Source organism: Aythya ferina (assembly GCF_964211825.1).
Source record: "Aythya ferina genome assembly, chromosome: 12".
NCBI classification, from domain to species: Eukaryota; Metazoa; Chordata; class Aves; order Anseriformes; family Anatidae; genus Aythya; species Aythya ferina.
Window position 1 is genome coordinate 6910053 of NC_140308.1, and position 12564 is coordinate 6922616.

The 12564-nt window shown below is 37.8% G+C and overlaps 1 long non-coding RNA gene across 1 annotated transcript in view; it reads right to left on the bottom strand.

Moving 5' to 3' along the window:
- Window positions 1-699: 699 nt before the first annotated feature.
- The window catches only part of LOC311443315, a 217227-nt gene continuing 205362 nt past the window's right edge, over window positions 700-12564 (bottom strand). Inside the window, exons 3-4 of the long non-coding RNA XR_014697211.1 lie at window positions 3116-3254; window positions 700-1043 (exon numbers count right to left, since the gene is read on the bottom strand). This is a non-coding gene — a long non-coding RNA (uncharacterized lncRNA). The remainder of the gene's footprint in view (window positions 1044-3115; window positions 3255-12564) is intronic.

A 12564-nucleotide genomic window follows, 5' to 3' on the forward strand; every position in this document is an offset into this window, starting at 1 on the left:
CGTGTTAACTTCTCACAGGTAGGTCAAGGAGACATAAATGTTAGCAAAGTGTGTTCTAAAAGTTTTGTGTAACATATACTGTATACCCTGGGTATGGGGAGAGCAGACTTGATGCTGCTCAAGAAAGAGTTAGTGAGGTCCCCTTGGAAACTGCTTTTGAAGGCACTGGGGTCCCTCAGTGCTGCTCATGTTTGAAGTATCACGTCTTAAGAGCACAGGAACATGCAATTCCAAAATGCTGGAAGTCAAGAAGGCAGGGCAGAAGGCCGGCTTGGCTGGGCAGGGATCTTCCAGAGATTAGGTGGAAAGTGTATGGCCACTGGAAGTAAGGTCAGTGACACAGGAGCACTACAGAGATGCTGTTTGCCATTGTAGGGAGAATATTTGTGCACCCAAAGCTCCATTAAAGCTGAAGCTGGCCAGTACTACAGGGGATAATAAAAAGGGCTTTTAAAAATGTTAACAGCAAAAGGAGGACCAGAGATAACATTGGCCTGTTACTTGATGAGGATGGAAACCTCATAAATAGGGTCACAGACAAATCAGAGATGTTTCATGCCTTTCTTTGCCTCTGTCTTCAACACCAGTGATGGACCCTGTGACTCCCCAGAGCCCTGAGTTGAAGAGCTGTGACTGCAGGAACAACTCCCAGTCATTGATGATTCTGTTATTTTTATTAAGATAGGTCATGCTGTGTCATCAAAGTTGACTGCAGTATACAGTTGTAAAATCAGTGTGAGATAAAAATCATGCCCAGTATGAACATAAAAATTAAGTAACATTCCTTTCTTTTTAACAGCTAGGACTGAGTGTCATGATTCAGTTTGTGTTGTGGATTTCAAGATTTTGAGTGAGAGAAATGAGTAGAGTTCCTGGCTGGAATTCATTGGCTTATTCCCAGCAAAATCTTTTGTAGGGATGCACAAGAGCTCCTGTGTGAGCATAGGATGAAAGGATCTATGAGAAAACTGGCAGTTGTATTTTGCATGGCACATCTTGGGACTCTTGATTGGAGTCCTTCAGTTCTTCCTTCAAACAGGCTCCTAAATGGTAGCGAAATGAATATGTTGCATGGTTTGCAGAAAGAACATTAATGTGCTGATCTGGGCTCAAAACTTTCATGAAGCTTTGAGAACTTTTCTGAAGAGCTATTGTAAGTTTGGAGAGAATAAAAATCTGGCATTTTATCTTATTATGTTTAGAGCTTTCAGAGGAAGTCTGGATATTATTTAGTAATACCCCAGCTCTGATGGGCCATTTTCACCTATAAATCTGAAAGAATTCTACATGAGAGAATTATTTCATCATCCCATTTTCTAGATGGGAAAAACGAAGCACAGAAAAACAACATGAGGTCCGGAATTTGAGCTATCAGCATCCCGTAGATGGTAACTCTATTCACCAAGCCACATGATATACCTTCCAGCAGAAACCCATCAGATGGGTAAAATTAATAAATCCGCAGTATGTGATGCCTGTCTGGTAATAGCACTAAACCATTAAAGTATCAACCAATATGTGATTTTCAAAGAAGCTGAAGACTCCTGATGATTGCTCTTATTTAGAATTCCAACTAGGCTGCATGTTATTAGATCAGGTTTAATGAGTTATCTAACTAGTGACATAGGGTCAGAAGGACCCTAAGACCCTAAGGACAGAAATGCTTCCCCCCCCCCCCCCCCCCCCACTTCGATTTGTAAATTTCCTTGGAAATTGGAAAGCCTTGCAATATTTCCACAGAAAATTATAATTAATTATTTTTCCCCATTTTTTGATGCACATGTAAAACTCATGAGCCAGACGTGCTAACAGGTCACACTCCATCCAATTTGTTCCTGCCATTCTAGAGCAACACAGTTTTGAATTTATACAGCCATATTTATTCATTTTATTAATACTAGCCCATAGATAAACCAAGCATTTTGAACTCCCTGAGAAGTTTTCAGCTACAGGAAAACTGGGGTAAATCAAAAGGCCCATATGGCATGAGTGGCATCCTCTTTGGAGTAAAGTGGAGAGATATGTGGAGAGCAAAGTAGCAATGCCTGTGATCCCCTACTTCCTATGTGTAGAAATTAATATTCAAAGCACTGGTTCTTCATAAAAACCTTAGATAATTAACCTGACCAAAGTCAAAGGATTGGAAAATGCCTCTTTTCACAGACAGTCAGGTTTAGATCTGGTCCTATCTCTTTGAAACATGCATTTCTTGTTCACTTTTTATGGATAGAATCTTCTACATACATTCTGAAGTAACACTAGAGGGCAACAATGCATGAGATATTCAGAATTTGTGTGCCTGAGAGGGTATGAAATGGGTGGTCTTCATTTGTTAATAGTTAAACAAAATTTACCCCTTGCTTCATGCATTTGCTTTAATTTGAAAAGGACTTATGCTAAAATAGAAAAGGAGGATGAAAATGATTCCCAGGTGACCAGAAAGAAAAAAAATTGCTTTATTTTTTCACAGTGCTGTGATAATCTTAAAAGAAATTGAGTATCTTTTTTTGAGAAAGATACAGGGAATCGGTGTCTCTTTGAAACAAAGTACTTGACATTTTATGATCCCTGAATTTGTTCCTTATTTTGGTGAAACACTGACAGAGAAAGATCTATTAGGAAGGAAAGGATAGAAAAGGAAAAAAAGAAAAGAGAAGAAAAAAAGGGAAAGAAAAAGGGAAAGAAAATAAAGAGAAAAAAAAAGAAAAAAAAAAAAGAAAAAAAAAAAACACAAGAGAAAGAAATTATAGAAGTAGTTACAAGTCATAAAACTTTTTATTTCTTCACTATAGGTATCTCACCCGCACAGCCCAAAAATTGTACTTACCCTAACTGTCAAGTCTCTCCATAAATTTTAGCTCAAATGCAGTTGATCTGTAAACTGAAAGAGTTTTGCAAGGGAGGGGAAGAAGGGTTTGGTTTGGTTCTCTTGGCTCTCAAATCTAATTTACCACCCTTTCATATAGTGTCTTGGGCCATATATTATTTCTAACAACATTGTTTCCTCAGATTCCTATTAGTAAATGATATTGTCTAAAGCTTGGATGTTGTATAGTGCTCAAAAATAAAAATCTTTCCATCTTACTGCTTTCAAGTCTCAATAAATTCAAGGTACCTGGATGGATTTTTGTCTTGAATTTACGGCTCTGGTGATTAACATCTTCAGGGTGCATTCAGACATCAAGAGAAGGTTTTGCTTCAAAAAGCTTTCGTTTAGGAACATCAAGTGCAAAATTAATGATTCAGGATTCATTCTGGAAAAAAAAAAAAAAAAGATATGAGTGTGAAGTGAACCTTTAATGGTCTGTTAGAGGGAGTGACTGCTTAGAAGAGTTTTTATAGCACTGCACTTCCTGCTACTTTAATAATAATAATAACAGTAACAGTAATAATGCCTACCTCTTGTATTTCACTTCCCATCAGTAGAACTCAGGTAATTATGTTCATTTCTTATTTTGAAGCAAGCATTATCAAAGAAAGGAATGTGATAATGCAGTATGTGTTTTCCACTGCTTGTGTTTTTAAGCAGTGTAGCAGGACTAGTTTTCTGTCCTTTTCTGAGGTAGGATACAGAGGAGTACCAAATACCAAATAAAATATTTCAGAGCACCCAAATTTTAGACCAATCACTATAATTTCCTTAAAGGTGTGGATCATATCGTGGCCACACAGGGAATCTAACTATTTTGAGTAGACAAAATATTTGCTACATTTAAAAGCCTCACCATTTCTGCTTTCAAATATATAGCACAAGACTAGCATGAAGCTACGTTAGTACGGCATGTTGATGGGGTGGTTGACTGGTACAAGACAGGCAATTTAAAAGCAACAGATTATGTTCTTTGTAAGAAAAAGAATAAAGGATCAGCCTTAAAATGCTCATCAGTCTGAGTCGGCTTCATTTTTTTTTCTTCCTGCAGCCAATAGAAAATTATCATGCCATATGAAATTAATTCAGGTCATGATAGTACAACTGTAGAGCTAGAGGACAAATCATGGAGATTGCTCAGAACAGACTCTCCATTTTCATGTTGCATGTAATGAGCCTTTTGGTTGAAATATTTGTCATGATGTACTTTGTTGCCAGTATAAGATGAATACGGTGCCTTTGATTTTGAGCCTCTCCAAGATAATTATTGATATTCAACTGTTTCTCCTTTATGTAACTATGTTCCATAGACCTACATTCACTTCAACATTGGCAGCGTATGAAAGGGGACAATAAGGATAGTCACATAGGTCGGATGTCCCTGAAGAGATCTTGCCTCTCATGCTGGTGTTCTCTTCTTTAATCCAAATGTAACGATGAGTAGTAACAATTCATTTCAACTATATATTATTAATTTTAAGCAGTCTAATTTTTCTTTCAGACACTTTATATTACCCACATGTAATGACCCTTGCCCACATAAATCAACGAGGAAGATTTCATTTGGTTACTGATGAACCCAGTTCTGTTCATTCCCAGCCTCTTCCTCCAAAACACTGAACATAATGCTCAGCTTTTTCTTAGTCTTCTTGAAGAAGTAATGCATAACTAAACCCTTTAGTGAAACTTGGAAAATTGCCCTTCATCTCCTAAATGCTGACTATTAACAGCAGGAATTTTAAGTGCTTTGCTCTATTGTATTTAGCTCTACTATACTAGATTATCCTTCATTTTTGCACTGTCCATTGTGGTTGAATAAGGTGATAATTAAACACATGCAGTCTATAGAACAGAAAGTGTTATTCAAAACTAACCATCAAAGGTCACAGAACAAATACATTGACAACTTGCTAAGAAGGGAGATTATCCGAAGTCTTGACTTGGTGTTAGTTCAAATCCCAAAACAGGAGAGAGTTTTTATTCCCTCTCAATTCCTTTGTTGTTTTGGGATTTCTATGTATTGCTTAGATTTAATTTCTATCAAAGCCATCCCATCAACTCTGTTGACTGCTTGGTAAAATTCCCTTCTACACTCGGGTCAGTATGTACTGAAGAAGAAGGTTATCTGCACTATTAAACCTTTGACTTCTCGTCCTTTGAAGAGATCGTTTTGCATTTTGCTATGGCAGAACTGTAATTAGATCTGTTAATTAAGGACAGAATGAACTTTTTAAAAACTCTAAACCCCTTTGCATTTTTGATAAGTTTGCTTAGGTTGCTACTGACCTTCGTACAGGGTTTGCCACTGCTTATTAATTGTTAAATTTTAATTAGGCATGCTGATGAATATGCTAGCCTTTGCAATAAATAAAAGGCAGCTTCATTTTTAATCGGATATTTGCAAGTCTACAGTGAAATTATCTGCTTTCCTAGAACACAGTTCATTTAACATATTTTGATAACAGTAATTGGTGATATAAATAAATAAACAAACAAACAAATAAATAAATAAATAAATATATAATGACTCCCTGGTTCAGAGACTGGATTGCCAGTGGAAGAAGAGCTAAGACATTGGATCTTAAAAATATTCTGTAGGCACTTGAGCTAAATGACTTTAACAGTTGGTCAGATATTCCTGGTATTTTTACTGAAATTCTAAAACATTTCTTAGAGAAGAAACAACTCTTCTTACAGAAGAAGCAGGTCAGACTTGGAGACAGGGATAAATACAAAGGTAAGAAGATGAAGAAGAGGATGACCTTTCATGCCTGAGGGAAACAGAATTTGTAACACTAGCAAGTAAACCAAGTAAACTTTTTTTTTTTTTTTTTTTTTCTTTTTTCCAGTAACCTGTCCTATGCTTGTGTCTATTGACCCATTCAGGGACTCTGCAGACACAAGAATGTTGTGAAGCAAAATAATGGGAATCTGTCCCAAACTCCATTGAAATCAAAGGGTAACAGGGTTCAAAATATTTCTTTCTGATTGACCAACAGCCCCATATATGAAAGAAATAGCAAATACCTATCCTGTGTGATCACTCTAGTAGAATTAACAACCACCCTGTTTGTATGCAACCTCCTGCCACTCCCATTTCTTGCCTTTGTGAAGGATCATCAGATGATGATCATGATGAATGCGATATTTAATCAGCTACATCCTTTACCTGTACAGATGTAGCAATCCCCAGCTGATAACACAGCATACTCACATATATAACTTTATCTCCAGTTTCAATGCCATAACTATAAGCTGTGCAGCAAACTGTGAAAATACTAGAGACAGTGACTGAAGTCCTGGTTCAGGTTGAGGGAAGTGGCAAATGTCACCCTTCCCACACAGTCCCTGCCTAACTTCTGAGATCAACAGCCAAATGCTCTGCACTGCTCTTATCAGGACCCACCACATACATAATGAAATGCTGCTTCAGTCAGTGCTGATCTAGCTGTTTCACTATTTGCCTTGAAGAAAGAGCACATATGATTCATTTTTTTTTTTTTTTTCTGGGAAATTTATGCGGCATCTCCTCACAAGGACTGGATAACTAGATAGTTATCATGTTGTCTGTATTATTACTGACAAAATGCAACTTAAATTTCATTAGGGATGAACCAAATGGGTTTTGAAAGCAGATGAAGTGCTCTACTCAGAACTGTGTGTGTAGTGCTGGGGGTTCCCTGTCCTCTGACCATCTCAAAGCATGTGGTCACTGCTGTTTGGTTTGATGCCAGTTCTTCAAGTGTTGAGCGCTGCTTTCAAGATTCACACTGCAAGCAGCAGGGCTGATGATTGACTTGCCAGGGTGATTTCAGGCAGTCATGAAAGTGCTTTTTTTCAAAGGCTAGTGCTTTGGGAGCATTCTACCATACTGTGGGAATATTTTGCTAGTGGTACACCTAGCTGCTAACTGGACTTACAGTGATGAAAGGCCTGACAATTCAGAGACAGTAGGAAAATTCATTTCCTGGGTCCTAATATGCACATCTTCTCAGAAAACAAGTTTCAGCTGACTCCTTGCATAGGACTCCATGATATGTGTTTGACATGTCCTGACATTGAAAAAGAAACCTAAGTCCATTTTCAGAGAGTGTTTGAGTAATCTGTCTGCTCTTAACCCTGTTTTATCCACAGATGCTCCCAGCAAGTCTACTGAGAATCGGTTCTTCTTCTTTAGAAATCAGGTATGATTGCATGTCTGGCTTCACTTTTCCTTGCAATGAAAAAGCAAGAGAAATATCTGAAAGCTTTCCCCCTTACTGACATAAAAACAGCATTACATCTTCAGCTCAGGGTGGGACATGCTTCATCTGATACTTCAAGACACAGGCTAATGCATCTTATGCAGTACTGTTGATTTAAGTGAAGACCAAGACTCTAGCAATACAGTTGTAACTGCAACAGAAAATGGGGTATGAAATAAGGCCGCATATCAGTCTTTTTAATAATGATCTCCTCAGAGCCATATTAACGAGCTGGAAGCAAAGAATTATGGTTGAGCAGAATTTCTTCCCCTTGAACTTAGAATAGCAGCAGGACATGAAGGAGCTGTAATAGAATGTTATTTTACAAGAAGTAAATAATGTAATAGAGTCTATAAGGATGTCAGCAGGAGAGTTAGAACTGTCATAGCATAATCCTGACTTGAGCAGCAATGTGTGAAAAAGTAGCCTGCAGCAGTTTTTCCAGTACTTCAATAATTTCTGCTTTCTCACTGATCTTTGTTTACTCTACTTACCTTGTCAAAAAAATGTTTTACCTTATGTTAAAATGCAAGTTAAAAGAGGGAAATGTATTCCCAGAAATCCCAACTTTTTGAAGCATACATATTTTCTTTTCTTTTTGAGTTGTGGTTGTGGAAAAGATGGGAGAATTGTATTCCTTTTACTTAAAAAATATGAAGAGCAGTAAAGTCATACATAAAAAGAAAAATCCTATGTCTTTGTTGCCTTTCTTTTTTTTTTTTTCTTCTAATGAATAATTCAAAAAATCGGCAGTATTACACCTCACATTCTTGTGGTATGATGGCAGTTTTTCCAGAGTCCTCAAATGTAAGCTCAGGAGGGTCATGAAACTACACAGTTATCATTACTGGAATACAACAACATCTTCCAAGATAATGCAGCACATTTATATATATAATTATTGAAGCAAGCCAAGGAGGGCAAATTTGCAACTAAATAAAACAGCACATATCAAACTGAAATTACAAAAAAAAGAGGAGGAGGGTTGTCACTTTTTTTGTCATTTCTCATTTTGTGTGACATCTATTTAAATTTTCTTAAACCGCTAATATAGGAATATAATAAAGAAGGGAGGAACAAACTAAACATAACTTTTATGATGGCTTTGCTCCTGCCTTGACATCATACAAAGAATTCAGAGCATGCACACCCAGAAGAATACTCTCTCAAGTCTTCCCTGTCACAAATTAAATCTGAATTTCAACAGGATCTAGGCACCTAAAAAGGAAAGTAGTTTCCTTTCCAGAATGTTGTTTCCATTGATACTTTGCCAGTTGGTGCTGTGGCAGAACCCAAGACCCTATGCAGTTCTCTCACCCCATCCTAGCCATAGCCTCAGGAATGGTATGCCATGCTTTTAATTCTAATTGTATTGGCTTCCCTAAGTTTGAATTAGACCTTTAACATCAGTTTGGTGTAATGTGTTTGTATGGAATATTTGTCTCGGTTTTAAGGAAATACATTATAAACCTTTCACTGAGAATATGAGATATTGCATTGTCCTTGAAATTGCATTAGGTCCTTCAAAGCCATTTAATCTCAATTAAAGCAAAGCATACAAGATAAGGTGCTCTGAAGATGCATTAAAGCGTGTTATAGTGCCAAGCCTCCATGCTCTTTGACACATCCTAAAAGCACTGTGGCATTGGTTTAAAGGTACGGTTCAAAAATCTCCTTGTGACCCATTATCCATGGATCATTAGTATAATTCAGAACTATTGCAGTGTATTGTGCCAATGTGTGCTAACAAGAACTGTTAATGTATGAAGTCTTGACATGATAGATTGTAATGCCTCTGGCTCTGTCATGTCAATGGAAGTTTATGCATTAAATAAAACACACCAGGGGATTCAATAGCTCAGAGATTGGGAATGCACTATAAAGCCTTTTAATTCAAAATCACCATTTGTAATCTATGCTGAAACTGCAAAGCTTGACCTTGGATGGATGGTCAGAAGTTTATAAGAAAGAAGTTTAGCACTCTCAGTACGGTCCTTCCACCACAGGACAGCATCCTTTGTATGATTCCTATTGGGATCCTAAGGACTGTAGGCAATATGAATCCTGAGCTACTCTCACAGCTGAGTGAGCACAAGACATTTCAGGGCGACGTGAGCAAGTTTATGCTGCCATTGATTTTCCTGCACTAATTCAGAGGATAAACAGAGGACTCAGTTCTCCAGAGTTATCAATCTGGCACCTTTCAAGCACATTTAGATTGGCATGGGCTTTTATTTTCTGTTTTATTTTTTTCACTTCCTAATTACATGTTAAATGCAACAGTGTTAACAGATGTCACTAGAATACAATTCCCTAGGATTTCAAGAGCAAACAACCATAGGGAAAAAAAAAAAAAAAAGGATTCACAAAAAAATATTTCATTATCCCAATCATTTAGAACTGTAAAATAAACTGTTATTTTCTTAAATACCTATTTTTTACAGTTATTTTTGTAATAATTTCTGCCAAAGTTGCCAGCAAACCGTTGAATCACAAGCACACAGGAAGAAGATGGTGCAACAGTGAGAGTTTTCTCCTAACGAAACTACAAAAAGCAATGGTTTGTGGTTTTTGCAGTGGTCTCACCTCCATATCTATAACGTAGTATATAGCAAAATCTTACTGTGGAAGAAATTGTATTCGTATTAGTGACAAGCTAAAAAACACAACAAACAGAGATACATTAGTACCATGCTATTCTGGGTCTATTTCCTAGTTGCCTTTTGGGCTTAGAAAATCATTTTTGTATTTCTATTCTCCTTAATCTGTTAACAGTGATTTTGTAAAATAACTCACCTACTACATTAGCCTGTTGCTAATAAATTTACAGTTGGTTTAACTGATAAATCTAAGAAAAGAATTACATAGGAATCTGAAGTAATTAATATATGAGAATGCCTACTTCGATTCTTACATAATAATGAGTTCAGAAGCACAGAGCTCCCACAGCTCTCAAGGAAGGCAGTGAAAGCTGCAAAGATTAAGAAAGAGCTGCTTTTTGTCCACCTACATGTGGACATGCCAGAGCTGATTCCTACAAATATTGTAACCTCAGATATAACAATAACTGATGAGTAGTTGAACCTCTTTTTGGAGTTCTACTAGGTCTGCACATTCTTCACTAATATAGATAACTAATTTTTAATAGTTATCTATTTTGGACATGACAAAGCAGCTCATAAACAGGTAAGCACACTTACATAAAAACACTGAAGGCAGGCTATCTATGTAGTTCATGTACATGGACTTTATGTTTATTTTTAGTACTACCCAGGTCTACTGCCAAGAGTAACGCAGAGAAAAGTAGAATAATCTGTGAAAACTGGGTTATATCTTCTGAGTTTTTATCTTCTACTAGCCCACAGTGCCTGGAGCTGTAGTGGCACAACAGGTTCAGACAGATCTCTTCTGCACGTCCTGAGCTGGCTGGCTGAAGCAGGTCTGGTCTGGGAGCCATGCGTTCAGGCCAGCCAACAGCCAGCTGAAACCTGGCCAGAAAGAAACTGGTTTGTCTGGCCAGCTCAAAGCATGGGAAAAGCAGATGTGTATCTGTCTGCACCTCATTGGATCTTTTTTTTTTCCACTTTTTTTTTCCTCCAGCTTTGCCTTGGGCTTTTGAGATGAGATCTGCCCATTCTGCGTATGGTCTCAGGGAACTCTGATCCCACTGAAATGAGAAATGCCCATGAGCCCACTGATGTGACAAGGACTATGAGCACCCTTCTCTCTGACATTTGCCCACAGGCCCTGAATTCTCCAACACCTAAACAGAAGTCAACACCCACTGCAGAACAGCTTCAATTATGTGCTCCTGGTCCTTATACTCTGTGCCATGGAAAAAAAAAAAAAAAAAAAGAAAAAAAAAAAAAAAGGAAAAAAAAAAACAGTTCCAACATAAATTTTGTACTTTCACTGTTGCACTAGTGGATTCCCTATACTTAGCCCATTGTTTAAAATATGATTAGGACCCAGGTTTTATCACACAAGTGCCCTGGTTCAGGCTCATAGTTCCAATACTTCTGGAACTATTTCAGTGATGAACTGTAGATGGAGTTATTAACTCACCAGAAGCATTTGACAGAGGAAAAAGAAAAGGCCCTCAACACATTCTTCTCTGAAACATTTATAAGCTCTTGCAATTGTTTGTTGATGTACTTAAAATAGTATATTTAAGAGCATGGAAATGGAAGCAAGCTATTTGAGTTACTGAGGCACATGACAGGTACCTGGTTGGAAATGCCACATGACTTCTGCTCATATACCACCACCCACCTCCAAACACTTCCTAATGAATTCTGGACCTGGAGAAAAAGACCAAAAGCCATAATTGTAACAGAAAAAGGAGAGATCTCAGACTTAAAAAAAAAAAGAAAAAAGCAAAAAAAAAAAAGCCAAAACATTCCTAGAAATACAAACTGCCAAAACTGCTTGGATTAAGCTTGATTTTACGAGTAGCAGTAACTCCTCACTGTTCTCTTGTGTTCATATAACATGATAACTCACTTTATCTCTCTGTTTCATCTTTGTTTTCAGCTGAGTTCCAACAGTTTTTGAACTGGGGCAGTCACCAAACCTCTGTTTAGTAACATCACCATCATCCAACACAAGCAAAATCAACTTCATTTTCCAAGAAACACCTATTGTCCATTGAAAAGATTAGAGTGTCATTCTCTTCCTTTGGAATGGAAGATTTTCTCTCAATTGTTACAATACTCGCATATTTCTAGGGAGCAGAACACCCAGTCATTAGTGGGTTAAGAAAATCCCCTGGAACTACATCATAAGCAAGTTCTATTCCTGTTCAGTGATTTATTTAAATGCAGTTATCTCTGAAGGATAAGAAACAAATCCTTAGGGTAGTCACAGAAGGAGGGAGTTAGGGCACAAGGGGATTTTTCACCTTCAGATTGAATTAACTGACTTTATTCTAAAATGAGGATAGTCAACTGGGAGGGTTAACCAAGCATTTGTTCAAGACTGCAGCACATGACTAGCAGAGATGCTCTGCTGACCTGAAGGTGCTTTGGGTAATCTGAAACCTCAGCCATGGGAGCAAGTGAATTTCAGCAGAGACTACTGGGGCTGATAACAAATACCCAGTCCTAACTGGAATCCCAGAGAGCTGTTTCCTTTTAAGACACTCTTCATCTCCTCCTTCTCTATCCATTTTACAAGGGGTTTGGTATGCATTTTTTTATCACTCTCAGCAATATGAAGTGATCAAGATACAGTTTGTACAGTTAGGAAGCCTGCCTAATCTCTTCCAGCAGCTGTTCTCAGCAGCTGAATGCCCAGACAAGTGTGGAAGTGCCTTCTTGCATGAGGAGATCCATAACTGAACCTCTTGAGCAAAGGGGACATTGCAGCCAGGGCACTGCTGCTGATGTACTGCGCTAAGCAGGATACACTGGTCTGTGTTTCAAAGGGCTCTTGCAGTCCCCTACAGAGCAC